Raw genomic sequence first — 19,766 nt, 5'->3', positions numbered from 1 at the left:
CATCAAGGAAAAAAAAAAAAAAAAGATGGAAGGAATACACAGAGTTGCTGTACCAAAAAGAATTGGTTGATGTACATCCATTTCAGGAGGTGGCATATGATCAAGAACCAATGGTACTGAAGGGAGAAGTCAAAGCTGCACTGAAAGAGTTGGCGAAGAAAAAAAAAGGGACCAGGTTTGCTGGTCTGATAGAGCCTGATGGAACCACTGAGACTATGGCCCCTTCAGGTCTGGAATTGAACCCACACGCCTGTGGCTTCCAGCAATACAAAAGATAGGCATATGAGGTGAACATTTACACTAGGTTCTCCCCTTGGAGAGAACATCATGGGAGAATAGAAGGACTGTGTACACACAGGGACACAGCTCAGGGGGCAGGAGTGCATGGAGGGAAGGACACAGGGAAGAGGTAACTATGGGGAGGAAGTGGGAGGGGAGCTGTTGCATTGGGGTAAATTGTAGTCAATGTCATGAGACAAAGTGTATGTGAACTGCTTTATTGAAAGTGAATTTGCTCTGTAAACTTTCACCTAAATCACAATAAATAAATAAATAAAGAATTGGCGAAGAACAAGGCTCCAGGAATTGATGGAATACCCATTGAGATGTTTCTACAAATGGATGCTGCGTTGGAGGCACTCACTTGGCTATGTCAAGAAATTTGGAAGACAGCTATCTGGCCAACCGACTGGAAGAGATCCATATCTGTATCCATTCCAAAGAAAGGTGATCCCCACAGAATGTGGAAATTATCGAACAATATCATTGATATCACATGCAAGGAAAATCTTACTGAAGATAATTCAAAAACTGTTGCAGCAGTATATTGACAGAGAATTTCCAGAAATGCAGGGTGGATTCAGAAGAGGACGTGGAATGAGGGACATCATTGTTGATATCAGATGGAACTTAGCTGAAAGCAAAGAATACCAGAAAGATGTTTACTTTTGTTTTATTGACTATGCAAAAGCATTTGATCATGTGGATCATAACAAATTATGGATAACACTGAGAAGAATGGGAATTCTAGAACACTTGATTGTACTCATAAGGAATCTGTATAAGATCAGGAGGCTGTCGTTCAAACAGATGATACCGCATGTTTCAAAATCAAGAAGGGAGTGCATCAAAGTTGTAACCTTTCACCATACTTGAATATATCAACTTGTATGCTGAGCAAATAATTCGAGAAGCTAGATTACAGGAAGAAAAATGTGGCATTAGAACTGGAGGAAGACTCATTAACAACCTGCAATACACAGATGACTGTGTATTGCTTACTGAAAGTGAAGGATGACTTGGAGCACTTACTGATGAAGATTAAAGACTACAGTCTGCAGTATGGATTACACCTCAATATAAAGAAAACAAAAGTCCTCACAACTGGTCCAACAAACAGCTTCATGGTGGATGGAGAAAAGATTGACGTTGTCAAGGATTTCACATTACTTGGTTCTATAATCAACACCAATGGAAGCAGCAGTCAATACATCAGACAACATACTGCATTGGGCAAATCTGCTGCAAAAGAACTCTTTCAATTGATGAAGAACAAAGATGTCTCCTTGAAGAGTAAGGTGTACCTAACCCAAGCCATGTTATTTTCAATCGCCTCTTATGCATTGAGAGCTGGACAATGAATACAGAAGACTGAAGAAGAGTTGATGCTTTTGAGTTGCGGTGTTGGAGAAGAATGCTAAGAGTACCATGGTCTGCTAAAAGGGCTATCAAATCTGTCCTGGAAGAAGTGCATCCTGAGTGCCCCTTGGAAGTGAGAATGGCCATACTTCGTCTCACTTACTTTGGTCATGTTGTCAGAAGAAAACATTCCCTGGAGAAGGATATCATGCTTGGTAAAGTGGAGGGTCAACGAAGAAGGGGAAGGCCCACAATGAGATGGATAGACACAGTGGCTGCAACGATGGGCTCAGCTATAGCAAGGATCGTGAGGCTGGCACAAGACCAGGCAATGTTTCGTCCTGCTGTGCATAGGGTCGCTGTGAGATGGAGATGACTCGATGGCACCTAACAACAACATAGTAACAATGAGGAGCTCTGGTAGTATAGTGGGTAAAGCATTTGGCTGCTGACCAAAAGGTCAGTGGTTTGAAGCCACTAGCCACTCCACAGGAGAAAGATGAGACAGTCTGCTTCTGTAAAGATTTACAGTCTTGGAAACTCTATGGGGCACTTCTACACTGTCCTATAGGGTCTCTATGAGTCAGAATCAACTCAGTGGCATTGGGTTTGATTTTGGTTGTCAACAGCAACAATAATAAATAAATAAATACTTGGAATTAAAGGAAATGTGCAGAAACTCTGCAAGAAGTATGTAAAAATTCATCAATGAGGAACATATTTTACTTGAAAGATATACCACATTCATGGATGGAAAGACTGCATACAGCAAAGATGCCAACTCTTTACAAATTAATTTCTCTGTTTAATATAATTATAATCAAAATTCCACAGGGATTTTATTTTCTTTTTTTGGTAGAGAGGTGGATCTAGAAGGAGAAGCAGAGACATGACAGTGATTCTAAAATGCCTTTATAAGGGCCAGAAAAGTCAGGCATATTCTAAAAAGAACAATAACAAGAGAGTACAACTTATACTAACAGCTAAAATGTGTAATAAATCTATAATAATATAAACACTGTAGTATTAGCATTAACAGTTAGATCAATGAATGAGAATAGACTATTCTTCATCATACACCAGCACATTTAAGACTTCAGTATAGTATAAAGGTAGCATTTCAATAAGTGAGACAAGAAATAAATTGTTCCACAAATGGCTCTGGAACAACTGGTTGGTTACTAGGAAAAAATTAAGGTATAGTCCCTTTTGCTCACTAACAACAACACGAATTCCATAGAAAAAAACTGAAACTGTAAAAGAAAGTAGATGAATAGTCTATGCTCTTGTGGTGGGGGAACGGCATTCGATTACTAACCAAAGAAGAAAACGTTAAAGACGACAGATTTGACTCTATTGAAATCTGATTTGCACTGATTCCCCAGCGGTGAGAATGTAACTGGTATAATCCTTTCAGAGGGCAGTCTAGCAGTATACACTTAAAACAAAAATAAGTCCATTCTTATTAACCCAGCACTTCCAACTCTAAGGATTTATCCTAAAAAGGCACACAAGTAGGAAAATAATCTTATTTCTCAAAGACACTTAAAGGGGAGTTCTCATAATAGTGAAAAATGAAAATAATCTAGATGCCTATCAAAGGGACTGGTTAAAATGAATTAGGTATATACTCTCAACAGACTATCAGGCAGCAATTAAAATTGAGGATAGAGATCTATATTTATGGATGTGAAGTTATGTCCAACACACACCCCCAAGACAAAAGAAAAAAATGGTGGTGGTAGTGGGAGAGCCAAGACCCAGGCTGATTTTCTAAATGCTATGAAGGTAGGATGCAAAAGTTCCAAGCAAGGCAGGGAATCTTAACCTCAGTTTCCAGATATGTGCCTTCCCTCTGGCCAAATCATGGATTCTTCCAGGTACCTCAGTCTCTAAGTCTATAAAATGGGGATGCAAAACCCCAGTGCCATTATCACACCCTCTACCGGATGCTCTCATATTGAGGATTAATTAGCTGGTATTTGTGATATGTGTTGCTCTTCTGAGTTATTACAGGAGATTTTCCATCAGACTCATCAGCTCTTGAAAGTTCTCAAGCAAAACTAAAGAAGTTTTGATGAAATGCCCCAAAGGCAAGCAAACCTGGTAATAATGAAGCAGTAGAAGAAACGCCACGGCAACCTTTTCCCCTAACCCCCCACAGCAGGCGCAGCGCTCCTCGGGTGGTAAGGCAGAGCCAAGGTTTCATCAGACTCCCCTAGGATGAGGTCAGTGCCTCTGGCCCTCCAAGGAGACGATTATTACACTGTAACCAGCCTCCCCAGGGTTCCTTATTAGTCTAATAGAAACCTTATGCTCTCATAGAGGCCGACAGAGACTGTCAGCCCAAAAGGAACACTCGTGGATCAGCAGCCCCCTCCCCAAGTCACCCAGAGCTCGTCCCCTAGTGGGAGGGAAAGGCAGATGTGCATGACTCCCCTATGCCATGTGTCAGCCTACCCTATGGAATTCTGACTGTAGCTGCCCAGCTCTGGCAATATCTAGGGAGGAAGGGAGCGGGAGCAGTGGAGCGGCTTCCAGAGGGGCACAGCATTACAGAATCACGAAGTGCAGGCAGGAGTTTAGAAAGGGGAAGGCTATGCCACCGAAGGCTCAGAGGGACACACTGCTAATCCCTGGCACTCCACACAAATCAAACACTGCATCACAGCTGAAAAGGAGCCAGGCCAGCACCAGGTGAGCGCAAGCAGGGGATGCCTGGAGGGAGTGTGTTTCAGTGGCAGGCCTCTAAGCAGTCCCTTCTGCACAGTGCTCTGCAGAATGTCCACCCGGCTCAGGAGGACCAGCCCAGTAAGATGGGACTCTGTGTCCTGCAAAGCCTCTGTTGTGCACATCAATCCGTTTTCTTTCTTGCCCTGATTCCTGTATCTGTCTTTTTCCATATGCCTCTTCCTGTCTCTCAAATCTATTCCTGGGTGTCCCAGAGGCCAGAATGAAGCAAGTTCTACCATTATGATGCAATGCCTGGCCACAGGTGAGGCCTGGACTCTTCTGAAAACCTAATGAACAGGTAACTGCAGCTTGTGTTCGTCTTGACAGCACACAGGTACTGATAAATAGTGACCTCCAGGGTATTCTTGGTAAACACAGCCACCGAGGCCCCTCACCCTCATAGGTGCATGCACATACGCATGCGTGTGCACGCCTACACATGTACACACATGCATGTGCACGCACACACACACACACACACCCCTTCCTTCTCTACTCTCGCACTTCAAAAACAAATTATTTAACTATTCTCTTCCCCAAGGATTAGAGAGCTGTAATTTCAAACACACAACTCCTCAGCTTGTCTCTCACACATGCAGAACATTCTGATAGGTTAAATGCTGCCATTTAATTACTGTAATGAGAGGTGCTTTTTTTGGGTTTCCTTAAACATTCGTTTTCTGCCTCTCTTCTTTTACACTGAAAATCATTTTCAACATGTTTTCCTCTGTCATTTTCCCCATCCTTCCTGCCACTACATATGTAGGGAAGGAGGAAAGAGACTGGCTCTTCAGGTCAATGTCTTGCAGAGTTACCAGAAGGGAATGGATAACATAATACTAAATATCCAAATTATTTATTAAAAAGAAAAAGGAGAAGAAAGAAGGGGGACTATACCAAAGTGTGCCTTAGCACAGTGCCTGTCTCAAGGACAGAACCAGCCAATAAGAGACAAGCTAAGATTCGTGCAAGATGGGTAAAGGGGGGGGGGGGGCCCGTCCAGCAGGTTGTTTCAATAAGGGAAGCGGAGAGGAGGGCTAAGCATCAGCTGCCCAAAACCAAGCAAGAAGGCTATTTTCCATGGGAAGGCTGGGTAAAAGCAGACTGAGCCAGATGTCTACAGAGAATAAACTTGCTTTCAGATACACTTTTTTAAAAAGTGTACAACCAATATGCTCTTCAAAACTGCAGATCATAATTCACCTGCCCAAACAATGCACCTTTGGCCCCAGGTATGAGGTCTGCACTGAGCTCCATGGGCAGGTTGAAGGCTGCAGTGTTTCAGATGCAGACGTTAACACAGCTGCCATGCCAGCAACAGCTCGCCAGGAGGAACACAAAGACGTGAAGACTGCTCTTCTCCATTCCTCCCAAAGGTGACGTGACTGTGCTCAGGATCTCCAGGAATCACTTCAGAGACCGACCCTCCTTCTCATCCTTGCTCCTTTTAGAGCTTCAAACGTTTAGGCTTTCTGCCTTAGCGCCACACATTTTTACACCTCTGACTCCATCCATTCATAAGAGTGCAGGCACCAAGAAGTCCATTTGCTACCAGAAAACTAAGGTCAGGAAGTGCAATCATCATGTGATACAGTGGGCAGGGCAGCCTGAAAACTGTCGAAGGCAGATCAGCAATGCTGCTTGCCTGTCACAAGAAGATCCACGGAAATACAGACACAGGAAAGACATAAAAGAACAAGTTTGGGAAAGAGTGAATAAAGAACAGATGACAAGGTAGACAGAGGTGCTTTCTAGAAGATGAGTTTTCAGTGGGAGGCGGGGGACATAGGCTTCACCAGGAGAGGCTGCTCACTGGGAAATCGTTACCAGATAAGATAACACTTGCTTCCTAACTGCCATCTTCTCTTTCTTCAGAGAGCCTCAAATTTCAGTGAAACCACTTACCAAATGCCATGTGAAGAGAGCCAGCCTAACAGTCACCCTATGCAGGCAACTGTGCAAACCAGGAGACCCCTGCCGCATGTCTTTACGGCTGACGGCACCACAGCCTGACGTGAGCACAATAACTAGCCACATTACAGGGCCTCCAATGCTTACCCTCTAGGCCTTCTCTTTCGCTCTCACTATCTCTGGCTCCTGGTCCAGAGTTCTTTCCACTCTTTGTTATCCTCCAACCTGGCAAAGAGCACCAACATACGTACACAAGCACGCAAACAAAAACCTGGACAGTGAACCTGGACTCCTTCCTCTTCTTCATTCTTTGCATCCATTCAGCTACCAATTCCTGATGATTCTACTTCCTCACTCACTCTGGAATCCATTCTCACATCCCCACAACTGCCCTAGTTCATCCATCATCTTTCACCTGAATTCTTGCAGTCAACCCTTAACTGGCTACCCTGCCTTCACAGAGCTTAGTGAAACACAAATATGATACGTTATTACTCTATATTAAACTCCTCATGCCTTCCCAACTGTCCACATAATAAAATCCATACTCTTGAGTCACATACAGAAGGCCTCCCATGATCTGATTTCTGCCTGCCTCACTAACCTGTAACCTGAACCTCCAACTCACTTCTGGCCTCTGAGACTAGTTTCCATCACAGTCTCTGTGGGGATGGCATAACCCCACTAGACAACAATTATTCATATTGTGTTCTTTTTTCTTTTTCTTTTTTTTTTTTCTATTTTCAGTGCTTTGTACAAACACTGGGACATGGAAGAAATGAACATTTAATAAATGATTAGTGAATGAAGGAATAAATGGATAAACAATTTTTCTATTGTATCACACTGCCTCTGAGTGCTAAAGTATCTGGGTACTAGTAATTTGTACAAACACATATATATCTGTGTAGATGCTGTTACTATTAGTTGCCATCGAGTCGATTCTGACTCATGGTGAACCCACATGTGCAGAACAGAACTGCACCCCATACAGGGTTGACAAGGATGGGATCTTTTGGAAGCAGAGCACCTGGCTTTACTTCCAAGATACCTCTGGGTGGGTTTGACTTTTTGATGAGTAATTCACCATCTGTACCACCTAGGGACTCCTATATAAATATTAGACATATGAAAGAGAACAAATAAGGGCAAGTGATTCTAAAAAGAAGTTAACTTTATAACTTTTCTATTTGACTGAAGTATGCATTATAACTTCCTGGATGTGCTTTTTTTAGGTTAATATTAAAATTAATTTGCATCCCTGATACCACTCTAGACAGAAAGGGAGCAGGGGTACAGAGAATTAAAGAAAAACTTGTTTAAAATTCAACTTTTGGAATGGATCATTCACAGGTGAATAGCTGAGAACTGTACTCATCTCCTCCTGGTTCACCATAAAATCCTTCTAAACAAATACCTACTACTTACTCAAAACAAATAGAGTAATTACAGTAAGGCCTTGTTGGAATTCGGGCAGTATGTGTGATATACACTGCCTGCCCTGTTGTTGTTATGTGCCGTTGAGTCAGACTTGGCTCACAGCGACCCCTCCTTGGGTTTCCAAGGCATTATCACTATGTATGTGTGATATACACTGCCTGCCCTGTTGTTGTTATGTGCCGTTGAGTCAGACTTGGCTCACAGCGACCCCTCCTTGGGTTTCCAAGGCATTATCACTACGGAAGTAGATTGCCCCATCTTCCTTCCGAGGAGTGGCTGGTGGGTTTGAACTGCCAGCCTTCTGGTTAGCAGTCAAGTGCCTTAGGCACTATGCTACCAGAGCTCCCTGCCCTAGAGCCCTTCTAAATCATCTCCACATCAAAGCTGCACTGCTGGGGCCAGGCTTCCGGAAGCACCCAGACTCCAGTTTCTGTGTGATGACACTGAGCTAATGGAGATTTGCCCTGCTTTGCGGGGGGTTTGGCTCCTGAGAATGGCTCTTAAAGGTGAGGCACAGCAGCTCAGGAGAAAGTCGATTTAATTTGTTTAACATCATAAAAAGGGACATTTCCACATGGACAGCAAGGACATGAATATCATGTGTGTATGGCAGAATTATAAACGCATTTTTGGCGAAATTCAATAAAGCTGATTCTACTGCATAAGGTCAGCAATTTACTCTAAAAAATGATATGATTGCAATTTTTAATATAACCCATGTATTTGCTGCAAGATGCTCTAGAAGATTGTGTAATGTAACCATTCGACCTCTCCACAGGAGCAGAGCAAACAGGGCAAATGGAGATCACCCTATTTACCCTTTACTGTCCTGGTAAAAGCAGTAGTACAAAACAAGAGTCAACACCATTTACTTAACTGACGTCCTCTCAAGCCCAAGCCCTTCTTGTCTCAAATATAAGAATGGGCTACAGCCTTACCAGAAGGCTGCAAGAAAATCTGCAAAACAAAATAAATCTATCTTCTATTTCTGATAAGAATTTGTGAAATGTGTATGAAAAGAATTAGGTGAAATAAATAGCCTCTATGGTCATTCTAGGGAGCTCTGGTAGCATAGTGGCTAAGGCACTTGACTGCTAACCAGAAGGCTGGCGGTTCAAACCCACCAGCCACTCCTCGGAAGGAAGATGGGGTAATCTACTTCCGTAGTGATACTGCCTCGGAAACCCAAGGAGGGGTCGCTATGAGTCGGGTCGGACTCGACGGCACATAACAACAACAACATGGTCATTCTAAGGAACCCTGGTGGTACAGAGGTTAAGTGCTTGGCTGCTCACAGAAAAGTCTGTGATTCAAGCCCACCAGCAGCTTTGTGAGAGAAGATGAGGCAGTCTGCTTCTGTAAAGATTACAGCCTTGGAAACCCTATGAGGCAGTTTTACTCTGTCCTATAGGGTCACTATGAGTCAGAATTGACTTGATGGCAATGAGTTTACGCTCAGCCTAGGCTTTGTTTCTAGTAGAACAGCTGATTCCTGAAGAAGAGCACTACACACTTAGCAGACTATGTATTGATATTCAACAGTTCCGTGGGACAGAGACCTGCTCCTCAAATTCAGTGAGCTTCTCTGTAAGTTTCTATGCCTATATGTACATTTTTTTGAGGGGATCACTTGAATTACCATGAAGATGAAAAGAGAATGCTTTTAAATACTTAAAACATGTATTTTCCTCTTACATATATGGAATCCAAAACCAAAAAAATCAAACCCACTGCCACTGAGCCAATTCTGTCATACCGACCACCACTTGGTTTCCGAGGCAGTAAACCTTTGCAGAACTAGATTGCCATGTCTTTCTTCTGCAGAGTGGCTGGTGGGTTTGAACCACCAACTTTCTGGTGAACAGTCAAATACCTCAGGCTCTGCACCACCAGAGCTCCTTACATATATGGAAGTAGTTAATATGCAACTACTTGCTTATAAAATTACTATAACTATTTACTAATACTTTCTATACTATCACCAAGAAGTTCTGTAAGGACAGCATCTGCTTGGCAGACAGCAGACAATGAATGCTTGGTAAATGGAGCTGAACTTGGTCACTGATGATATAAAAAATTCTGGACTGGGAGCTCTGATACTCCAACAGCACTTCAGTTTTCAGTGGTGTCTTCAGATGAAAGCTGGTACACTGTCACTCTGCCTTCACCTCACTACTACAGCCCCACCTTAGGTTCCTGGATCAAATCAAGGTCCTTTTCTGCCTCAGTCTTTGAGCTTGCAATCTCCTCATCCCAGACGCTCTTGTTCTTCAGGTAACTATTTCTCACACTTCTGATTTCACCCACTCTCCCAATGCAAACCAGCCCCATGCTGTACCACCCCTCCTGTCCTCATTATTCTCTATGTAGTGCCTTGTTTATTTCCTTAGTAGCATGGTTTACAATTTGTAACTTATTTTTGTTCATTTGTTCATACTTCTTGGGAAGTCTGTCTCCATCCTCAAAACCCTTTCTTATTCAGTGTTAACACTCTCAGTCCCAGGGTCTGAGTACCTTGTGAAAAAAAAAAAAAAAGTACACTCAATAAATATATGTTGAATGCATGAATGATTGAACAGTAAAAAACTCTTTCAAAACTAGAAACCAACATTTTCCCCACAACTGCTATTTTCTGCTACTTCTATCTTTTATGTCTGTTATTTCTGTTATGGAACTTAGCCTCTTCTCTGCAGGACTGCTTAAAAGAGAATCTTTGATTGAAAAATTTTAAGTAAATACCAGAAAGGGACTCAAAAGAGTACATCATGAGCACCATATTTATTCTCTTTCAATTACATTCTGTTCAAATGATCTTCGATTGTTAAGTTAAAATGATTTTTCTAACGGCCTCTTCTTCAAACTCAACCTGTGTTCTTTGGGCCAAGACCCCAAATTTTGCAATTAGAATAATTTAATTGACAATTCTGTTTGTAACTCACAAAGCATGGGCAAGGACAGCTTTGTTCTTCTTTAGCTTCACAGGATTACCATTGTCAGAGGTAAGATTTTTCTCATCAGTTAAGAGTACAGATCCAGCTTGAAGCTGAAAATGGAGTGCAAGAGAGTCCCATTCCTATGCACTTCAGGTTTCACTGAAAAGATGACATTTAAGTGGTTTTGATATTTAATTTATCACAGAGGGTCATTTTTTTTCCCTTGAAATACCATGATAAGGTAAACTTCAATTTTATGAATGAAAGGTTTTGCAATCATTTAACAACTGAAAATCTACACAAAATTTAAAGACCACCATATTACTAAAAACAATCTACTCAATAATCTAATTACAGAAAGATTACTTTAAGGGCTTTAAAACTAAAAAGAATAATTAACTGTAAGAGAACGGAGCAATCTCAAGTCCTCTGTCTGATGAAGAGAGTAAACTCTGAGAAGACCAGCTCCTTTCAGAATGTTCCAGAAACCAAACACAGGTCTGTTTGAAGTTGTTGGAAAGAATAATTAGTAGAATTGTTCAAATCCCGGCACAATTTAAATATAAGCGTTGTACCCCATCACTCTGTTTACTGAGGCCCTTTAGTGAGTTATCTTTACTTACTTCAAAAATGAAAAGAAAACAGGGGTGTTGACTGACCAACCTAGTGAGGCTACGGTGAAAAAATAAATTTAAAATAAAAGTACACTACCTTCTATTTCACAAATACAGATATTATGATGTATGCACACCTTTATACTCACACATACAAATAAGCAAGAGATAAATTTTTTATAAGGTATAAACTAAAAAATGTTGAATTAAAGAATGGATGAGTAAATGAATGAATACTATGCAAAATTATTTTAAAATCTTTCTAATTACAGCTCAATCAACATATTTTTTCAGTAGATACTGCCTTATGTTATACCTTATGTTATATTTCAAAAGTCCCTACTTCCAACATTTTCCAACAAATCCATATATCATGTAGTCCCTTTGGTGAACATTCCCTTTTCTATCCTTAGCAGACAGATCTTATTAAAAGAATCCCTATTCCTAAGTGGGGCCAGAACACAGTGACAAGTATTCTTAACATCATCTCAGAAAGCTGGTGGTGATTCAGAACACATCAGTATTTACATCTTGGACAAACAAGAGATATATCACTACAGCCCTTGCTAAACAATTAAAGGCCTAGCTCCTCTCAAAAAACAACAAACACAGCTGACTAAAAAAGTATCCTCCTCTCATACAGACACACAATTTGCTTTATGCTGAGTGAAATACTTTAGATTTACAAATAAGCCACTGCCACCTGTTTTAAGGACTACGAAAACATGAACTCTCCTTTAAGTGACACATCATTTTTTATTAGCATGCTTTGGATCAAAATGACTGCTCCCCTCATTTTGTGGGCTATAGCTCTGGTAGCATAGTGCCTAAGGCAGCTGACTGCCAACCAGAAGTCTGGCGGTTCAAACCCACCAGCCATTCCTCGGAAAGAAGGTTGGGCAATCTACTTCCATAGTGATACCGCCTCTCGGCAACCCAAAGAGGGATCGCTATGAGTCGGGTCCGATTCGACAGCACATAACAAAGGGAGCTCTGGTAGCATAGTGGCTAAGGCACTTGACTGCTAACCAGAAGACTGGAAGTTCAAACCCACCAGCCACTCCTCTGAAGGAAGATGGGGCAATCTACTTCCATAGTGATACTGCCTTGGAAACCCAAGGAGGGGTCGCTATGAGTTGGGTCTGACTCGACGGCACATGATAACAACAACAACATACCTACATGGTTTAGAAAATCCCGTTAAGTCTGCAGTAAGAAAGAGGCTTGTGTACGAATGTGCTTATACCTCTTTTGGGTACAATATATCACAGCTGGGAATCTTTTTCTGCTATGGATTACTCTGCTAACACTCAGCATCCATCCCCACCTCTTTTTAGTGTGCCTTCTTATACTATAGAGGTTGGAACGCTAAAATTACCTTGCCCAGATTCCCTTGCTGCCAGAGCTCTAGATGGGAATTAGGATGCACTCTCAAGAGCCTGAGAAAGTAGAAATGAGGCAAAAGAGCTATACATGCTGATTTTGACTGCTACAGACGGTTAAAGCATTCAGCTGCTAACCAAAAGGTTGGTGGTTCAAACCCACTAGGTAGCTCCATGGGAGAAAGCCCTGGCACTCTGCTCCCGTAGACATTACAGCTTAGGGAAGACCCTATGGGGCAGTTCTACTCTGTCCGATAGGGTCTCGATGAGTCAGAATTCACTTGATGGCACAAAACAAGAACAAACAGTCATGTTTATAGTAGAAAACAGCTTTATCTCCTTCTGGAGGGAACATAATCCCATAAAACATTTAAGCATGAACAATATTCCCTTGACTACTCACCATATACAAAAAAGTTCTTTAACATGATGCCAAACTAATGTATGTTCAACAACGGACATGCAAGAATATTCACTGCAGCCTTATTTCGAACAACAAAATATAAGAATCAACCTAAACGTCTACCAATTCGAGACTGGTTAAAAAAAAATATATGACACTATGCATATATATATAGGAGCTCTGGTAGCATAGTGCCTAAGGCACCTGACTGCTAACCAGAAGGCTGGCGGTTCAAACCCACCAGCCACTCCTCGGAAGGAAGACGGGGCAATCTACTTCCATAGTGATGCTGCCTCGGAAACCCAAGGAGGGGTCGCTATGAGTCGGGTCCAACTCAACGGCACATGACAACAACAACAATGCATATATAATGGAATACAATGCAGCCACTGAAAAGTATGAAGCAAATCTACATGCCTGGAATGACTGCCAGGATATAATGTTAAGTGCACAGTGTAAAATGTGCTGCTACTTGTGTTTACGAAGTGCCTGCATTTGTCAGAGAAAAGGAATAAATTCTACATATTTTCATATGAAGAGACTATCTCAGGAATGATACATGAGAACTGTTAATGGCATCCTCTGAGAAAGAGAATGGGGGAGGTGACAACAGGAACAAGAGACTTTTCACTGTATATCCTTCTTTACTGTTTGCATTTTTTTTTTACCATGTGCATATTTTACATTTCCGATAACGTAAGGTGGGGGGAAAATACTGTTTTAATAATACAAAAATACATGACAGTGTCACTTTGCTTTTCCTTGCACCATTACAAGTACACAAGTTTAAGAACATGCAGATCATTTCTCATTTTCAGGGAAAACATCAAAGTAACTGGGTTCTTTCCGCTCCCCCAGCTCCCCTGCACTGTTTCCCCTCCACCTTAGAGGGAAGCATAGGAACCTACTTGGCTCTCCACTAGACACTCAGTCTTGGGGAAACAACTGTTACCAGCTCCACCCCCACAACAGGGACTCCGCAGCATCTCTATTTCCATGGCGTTCAGCTGGTCTAGCTGCTGTAGGTCTCATTCTGGATGCTGAGAAAAATCTGTGGAGTTCAAGACAAGTTTGGATAACAAGGGGAGCAGGAAAATTGATGGGGGGGAACTAGTCAGTGTGATGAATAGGCTGGTCCAAAGCAGCAGGTGACGGATATGCAGATGCAAGACTGGCAGGGAAGGAAGATGGTTCGCTCACAACAGATGGATGGAGATGCTCAATCATCCTCAGGAACAAACCCACTGCTGCCACACAAAGCCCGGCCTGCCCGGGCCCGGCAGCTCAGCACTCACCTGCCGGCACAGCCTCCTGCCCCAAAGGCTCTGCACAGGACCCGCCTCGGGCCGGGCCAGGGGACACAGCAGAAGTGCTCAAGAAAGGTGCCAAGCTCTTGCAAGCTGGACTCTCCAGAATTCATTGTAGACTCTTCTCGCTCTGCCTTCTTCCTCCAGGTTCCGGAAACTTCCTCATGCTGTTTTGGTTGGTGGTTCTCACTCTTCACTGAGGGTTTCACTGTAAGGGGGGCCAACTGCCCAGTGTTATCCAGGATTATGGGACTTTTGATGTTAAAACTAGGTCAGGCCTGGGCAGTTGGTCACCTTACTTACTGTCCACTGTCCTTTCTTTTTTCTCATCTCCTTCATAGTCAGTGAGCGAGAAGCTCAATAAACCTATCTGATCATCAAGCTCCTGACTAACTAGCACTTCCTACACAGGACAGTTGTTTCCTTCAGTCACCAGAGATGTAAGAACAATAAGAAAAATCACTTGATCCCTGTCTCTTCTCAGAGCAGGGGCATCTTTAAAACATGCCCATGATATACAAGGTCTGATTACTGCAATAAATACAGGAATGAAATCTACACCTCAATGCCACGATCCACGTCTCATTAACAAAGAATCAAAAGGGGCAGACAGCCCTCACAGAGCCAGAACTACTCCTTCCAGCTCAGCAGCAGGAGTTTCTTAGGATGAGGAAATGGGCTACAATCAAGCAAGGGATGGTAGCTGGCACCATCCCCACCCTCCCCCTCCCCCACTGGAAGCGACCTGCTGGACCCAAGCTCCTGAGGAAAAAAAAAAAAATACTGTAAAAAGACTTCTGGCTTCACCAAGACACATTAAAGAATTAATTATAAAGTAAAGCTGAAGGAGAAAATTAATTTTAGAAACATAAGAGGTTACAATTTTTTTTTCCTGGAGATGGGGGAGGAAACACAGTTATTTTCGTTTGCATCCTGGGGGCACAAGCTGGGAGCTGTCCAGTCGATAACCTGGCCATCAGAACAAGGTTTGTAATTAAAAGGTCAGTGACCTGGAAAGCCGGGGCCTCACTCCCAGGGCTTCTCAGTAATGACGGAGCTATTAAATTAAGACTGTTATGAAATCAATGCTAAAAAAGCTTTCATGGTAACGAGATTCCATTCAAGGACATGCAAACTACCTCGTGAAATGGACTTAAATGATAAAAAAGAAAAGTAATAAAAGAGAGTTAAATTGAAATCTGTGTTAGAATTTACTCCCCCTTAAAACACTGCAACGAGAGAAGCCTTTCACCTCTACCCCACGACCAAGGTTGAGGCCGTCAGATTTCTTCCTCAAGTTCATTTCCAGCAAGGAGGCAGTTTCTACTAGGGGTTCAGCTTCCAGGAACCAAAGAAAGATAAGCTCTAGTTTCACCTCTTAGAATGAGAAAGTAAGGTGATGGTGGGCTCTGTTTGGTTGGTTTTCTTCTCCCTGCCACCCCCCCGGGACTATTTATTAGAGGAGGAAGAATAAAGCCCTTGACTCACATTTGGCGGGTGGGGGGACAATCAGCAAGGGTCAGCCAATGCCACCCAGGCCCCTCTCTTTTTTCCAGCGGTCCCCTTTGTACCCACCCACTGCCATCGAGTCGGATCTGACTCTTAACGACCGCTCCTTGGGTTTCCAAGGTGGTATCTCTACAGAAGTAAATTGCCCAACCTTCCTTCCGAGGAGAGGCTACTGGGTTTGAACCACCAGCCTTCTGGTTAGCAGTCAAATGCCTTAGGCACTATGCTATCAGAGCTCCCCTCTTTGTACCAGATATGGTTAAAGTGAGTTAGTCAACAGACAAGTCTATCTTCTCCTCATCTCATCCATCCTTAACCTCCACACTTGCCCCACCCCCCACATTCTCCCTCCCACTCCCCCAAGAAGGCATCACTTTTACCCACTTTATATTCAGCCTGCCAAGCATGTTTGGAAGCAGACTGCTTTGTGGTCGGATAGGGTGTCAAATCAACATAAGCCTACTGACAACAATTTCCAAAGCTCTAACTTTCTGGACTGGCTCTATTGCTCAGTTTTTCAGTTAATCTTACCTCCTGGACTGCAGCCTGCTTAAAGGCTCAGATCTGATGCCTGCCTGGCAAGAACTGCCTCTATATATAGGCCAGTCCTGCGAGGGTTTAAACCCCACACACAGGCCCATTCTCTTCATGTGTGGCTGACTCTGCAGCTATGTGTCATCTGCAGAATCAAGTGGTTGGAAGGAAAACAAAAACATGTATTCGTGTACTCTGAAGGTGAACAGCTGCTTTTCTCTTTCATCCAAAAACTTCTCGATAAAAGGAAGAAATGTTGTAAATTACACAAAATGGCAGTACAAACTTCAAAGAAAATGATAAATGATTCTAATAACTTCATGTTTCTCATTAATGACTCCATATTCAGACTTTAAAGCATCCAAAAGAGACTCAAAAAAAAAAAAAAAAAACATGAAAGACCTTTGCAAATGGATGCTCTTCTGTCCCTACCCGACTAACTCCCCACTAGCTGAAATAGCCACTCCCACCCCCATTTCCCCAGCCCCTGAAATCAGAGAGTACAACACAAAACCTGTCACTAACTGAGGCAGGATGCAGCCTCTGCTCCCGGCTGTGGTTTCACAATAAAACAAACTCCACTGACGCTCCTAAAGTAACCCTCATTTTCCACTGAACTGACATGCACTACAGGGACCTCAATTTCTATATTAAACATTAAATAATATTAAAAGAAAAACAAAATTGGATTTGCCTTTTCAGGAAAGAAATGTTTATTAAAAAAAAGAAAGTCAAAATTATAATTCAAGTCAGTGTTCCATTGCAATTCCCTGAAGTGACATTTGCTAGGAAAAGCCAAGACTACAGTAGCTGAGAGCTCCTCTGAAGCCACGGCGCCAAACCCACCCTGCAAAGAGTCCTGGGGAGAGGGTTCCAGGAGTGCAGATGCCAAAAGCACGGTCCCTTCCCCTCAACATACCTCCACCCCAGCGAACAGTGAAAGAGCCAACTCTCAGTCTGTCCATGCCTTACTACTAACCGGGGCAAGAGCCCCTCCTCTAGCACCCCCATCAGGGACGGTGCCAAGCTACTCTGATAATGTAAGCCTGACCCAAGGAACAGCCGGAAATTAAAAAAGTGAAGTTTAAATCCACGGAGGGGCTCTTCTTCCCTAGACGCCTATCAAACCTTGGAATTCTCTGCCCAGAAAAGGTCCTGCCAGAACTTACCCTACTGGGATTCAACTCGGAAATGGATAATTACTGACTGAAACAGCATTTTAGAGGATAATGGAGATGGGTGATTAACTTCAGCGATCCTGGGTTTAACTACAGGGTAAAGCACGCGTGGTTCTCTTTAGAGCCTCTCAAGGTTCCTGCTGCTAGAGTCTAAAAACTCAAACCCAAATTAGGGTTAAAAAGAATTGTGTCCACTCTGCCAACAATACTCATCTCCTTCAGGTCTTCACTCAAATGTTAACCTTTCAGAGAGGCAAACTCTAATCACCTACTTAAAACTGCAATCCCTTCTCACACCTACCCTGGCCATCCTCAGCCTCACAGTCTGTGTTCCATTTTTTGCCTGTGTCATTTGCCATTTAACATATTATCTATTCTATTGTTTTCATCTGTTAATCATCTGCTTTTCTCCATTAGAACTTAAGCTCCACGAGGGCAGGGATTTCATCTGTTCTATTCTCTGCTAAATCCTCCTTGCCTAGAACAAGGCCCCACACAGGGCTGATGTGCACTCTTCATTGAATTAATTCATTAATCGATTGATTCTTTTTTTTTTTAAAGAGCAACAAATAGTCATTCCACAGAATAGTTTCTTCTCTACAGTAATTATTAGCCAAGTAACTCAAAAGAAGTATGATTTGGTCCAGAGTTTTCTCTCTCTCTTTTCTTCCCCTCTCCCAGTCAGGGATTTATTAAAATTAAACAGATTAGATGGAGCTCCCGATACTAAAACTGCTCAGCAAAGCCTGCGGTGGGGAAGTGCCGAGCAAACACCAGAGACATTTGTCTCTAAATTGCTCTAAATACCTTCTGCAAATGAAATTCTAGCCCAGCTGCGTTTGAGAGAAAATGAGGAATAACTGGTCATTGTCGGTGGAAGAGAAGATCAGGCAGTTATAATATTGCACAATATACTGGGGCTAAGGATCTCTCGGCAACCATAGATTTTGTCTCAGGTTACCCCGGGTAATCAGCACAGCTTTTAGGCTCAGCTTTCCCCAGCTTCAATGCTTTGATGAGAGAGCTGAAATCCCTAAGCTTTTATGATTAATTACTCCCCAAAGGTACACATATTTCAAGGAAAAACTCTTTTATGGCATGATGCTTGCAGAGTGGAGAGGCCAGCCAACACACTCCAAATTTTAATAATCTCCTAATGACAGGGGGCGGGGGTTGTGCGTGGACGGTGTAGGCGCACAGAGCCCCTCACCAACTCTGTCACAGGGCCCAACCTAGAGGCCATGAGCCATGCCTCTAAGCAGCTGTTGCCTGGGATAAAATGTTTGGAGTTATTCTCTCACCACTAAACCCTGTTATGCAGCCCTGGGACACTACTGTGTAGAAGAATCAACACTGTCCTGAACGTCCATTCAGGGGCCATCCTGCGCAGGTCTAAAGACACTACCAAACCACTCCACCCTCTGGTCCAGTCCCAAACCACCTAGAGCTCAAAACTCTGAACTGTGAGGCTCACAGTCCAGGTCCTAAAGGAAAAACAGTTTTGTTGTGAGGAAAAGACAACTCACTTTTTCCCCTAATGGTAGGTAAGAGTCTTTAAACAAATTCCTAGCTTTCTAGAAAATTAAATGTTCAAAGAATGGAAAGTCAGGTTTCTTTTGTTTGTGTATCTTGTTTTGTTTCTTTTGTACTTGACTTAAAAAAAAAAACCTAAAATTCCAGCAGAGTCAGAATAGATTCTGCCTGCTTTAGACAATATTGAATTTGTCAGGATCCATTTTATCCCTGTTACAGAAATACCATAAAACCAGTAATTTACCATTCAATCTGTAAATCGGGCTGACCCCAAGCTTGACCTTAACCTGACCTTGTTTAGTCATCTAGTTTCCCTCGTCCTTCATTTCTTTCTTCTTCATTCTTTACTGAAGCGGCTGACCTCCTAACCTAAGGCCAGCCTGCAGCCAGGGTCATTAATAGAAGAACACAGCAGAAAGCAGAAGTCCTCCACAGTCTTATTCAATGGGCCTCTTTTTCTATCAGACGCTGTCTTTGCCATGATGTTTTGAGCTAGCTTTGGCTTTACTGTATCTGGTGCTCAATTACTCGAATCCCATGATCTCTCTGCTCCACCGTAATTGCGGAAAGGAACCTGCATTCCCCCTGGGGGGCTCTCCTCACCACCACCACCACCACCACCACCACCCACCCACCCACCCACACACACAC

The 19,766-nt window shown here is 42.8% G+C and overlaps 1 protein-coding gene across 1 annotated transcript in view; it reads right to left on the bottom strand.

The window, feature by feature from the left end:
• The window catches only part of PEX14 (peroxisomal biogenesis factor 14), a 271,924-nt gene that overhangs the window by 149,307 nt on the left and 102,851 nt on the right, over positions 1-19,766 (bottom strand). The gene's annotated exons all lie outside the window — the stretch shown is intronic.

This window comes from Orycteropus afer, unplaced genomic scaffold (assembly GCF_000298275.1).
Source record: "Orycteropus afer afer isolate SDZICR_OR568_19922 unplaced genomic scaffold, OryAfe1.0 scaffold00094, whole genome shotgun sequence".
Classification (NCBI taxonomy): Eukaryota; Metazoa; Chordata; class Mammalia; order Tubulidentata; family Orycteropodidae; genus Orycteropus; species Orycteropus afer.
This window is presented reverse-complemented; position numbering and strand designations above follow the sequence as displayed.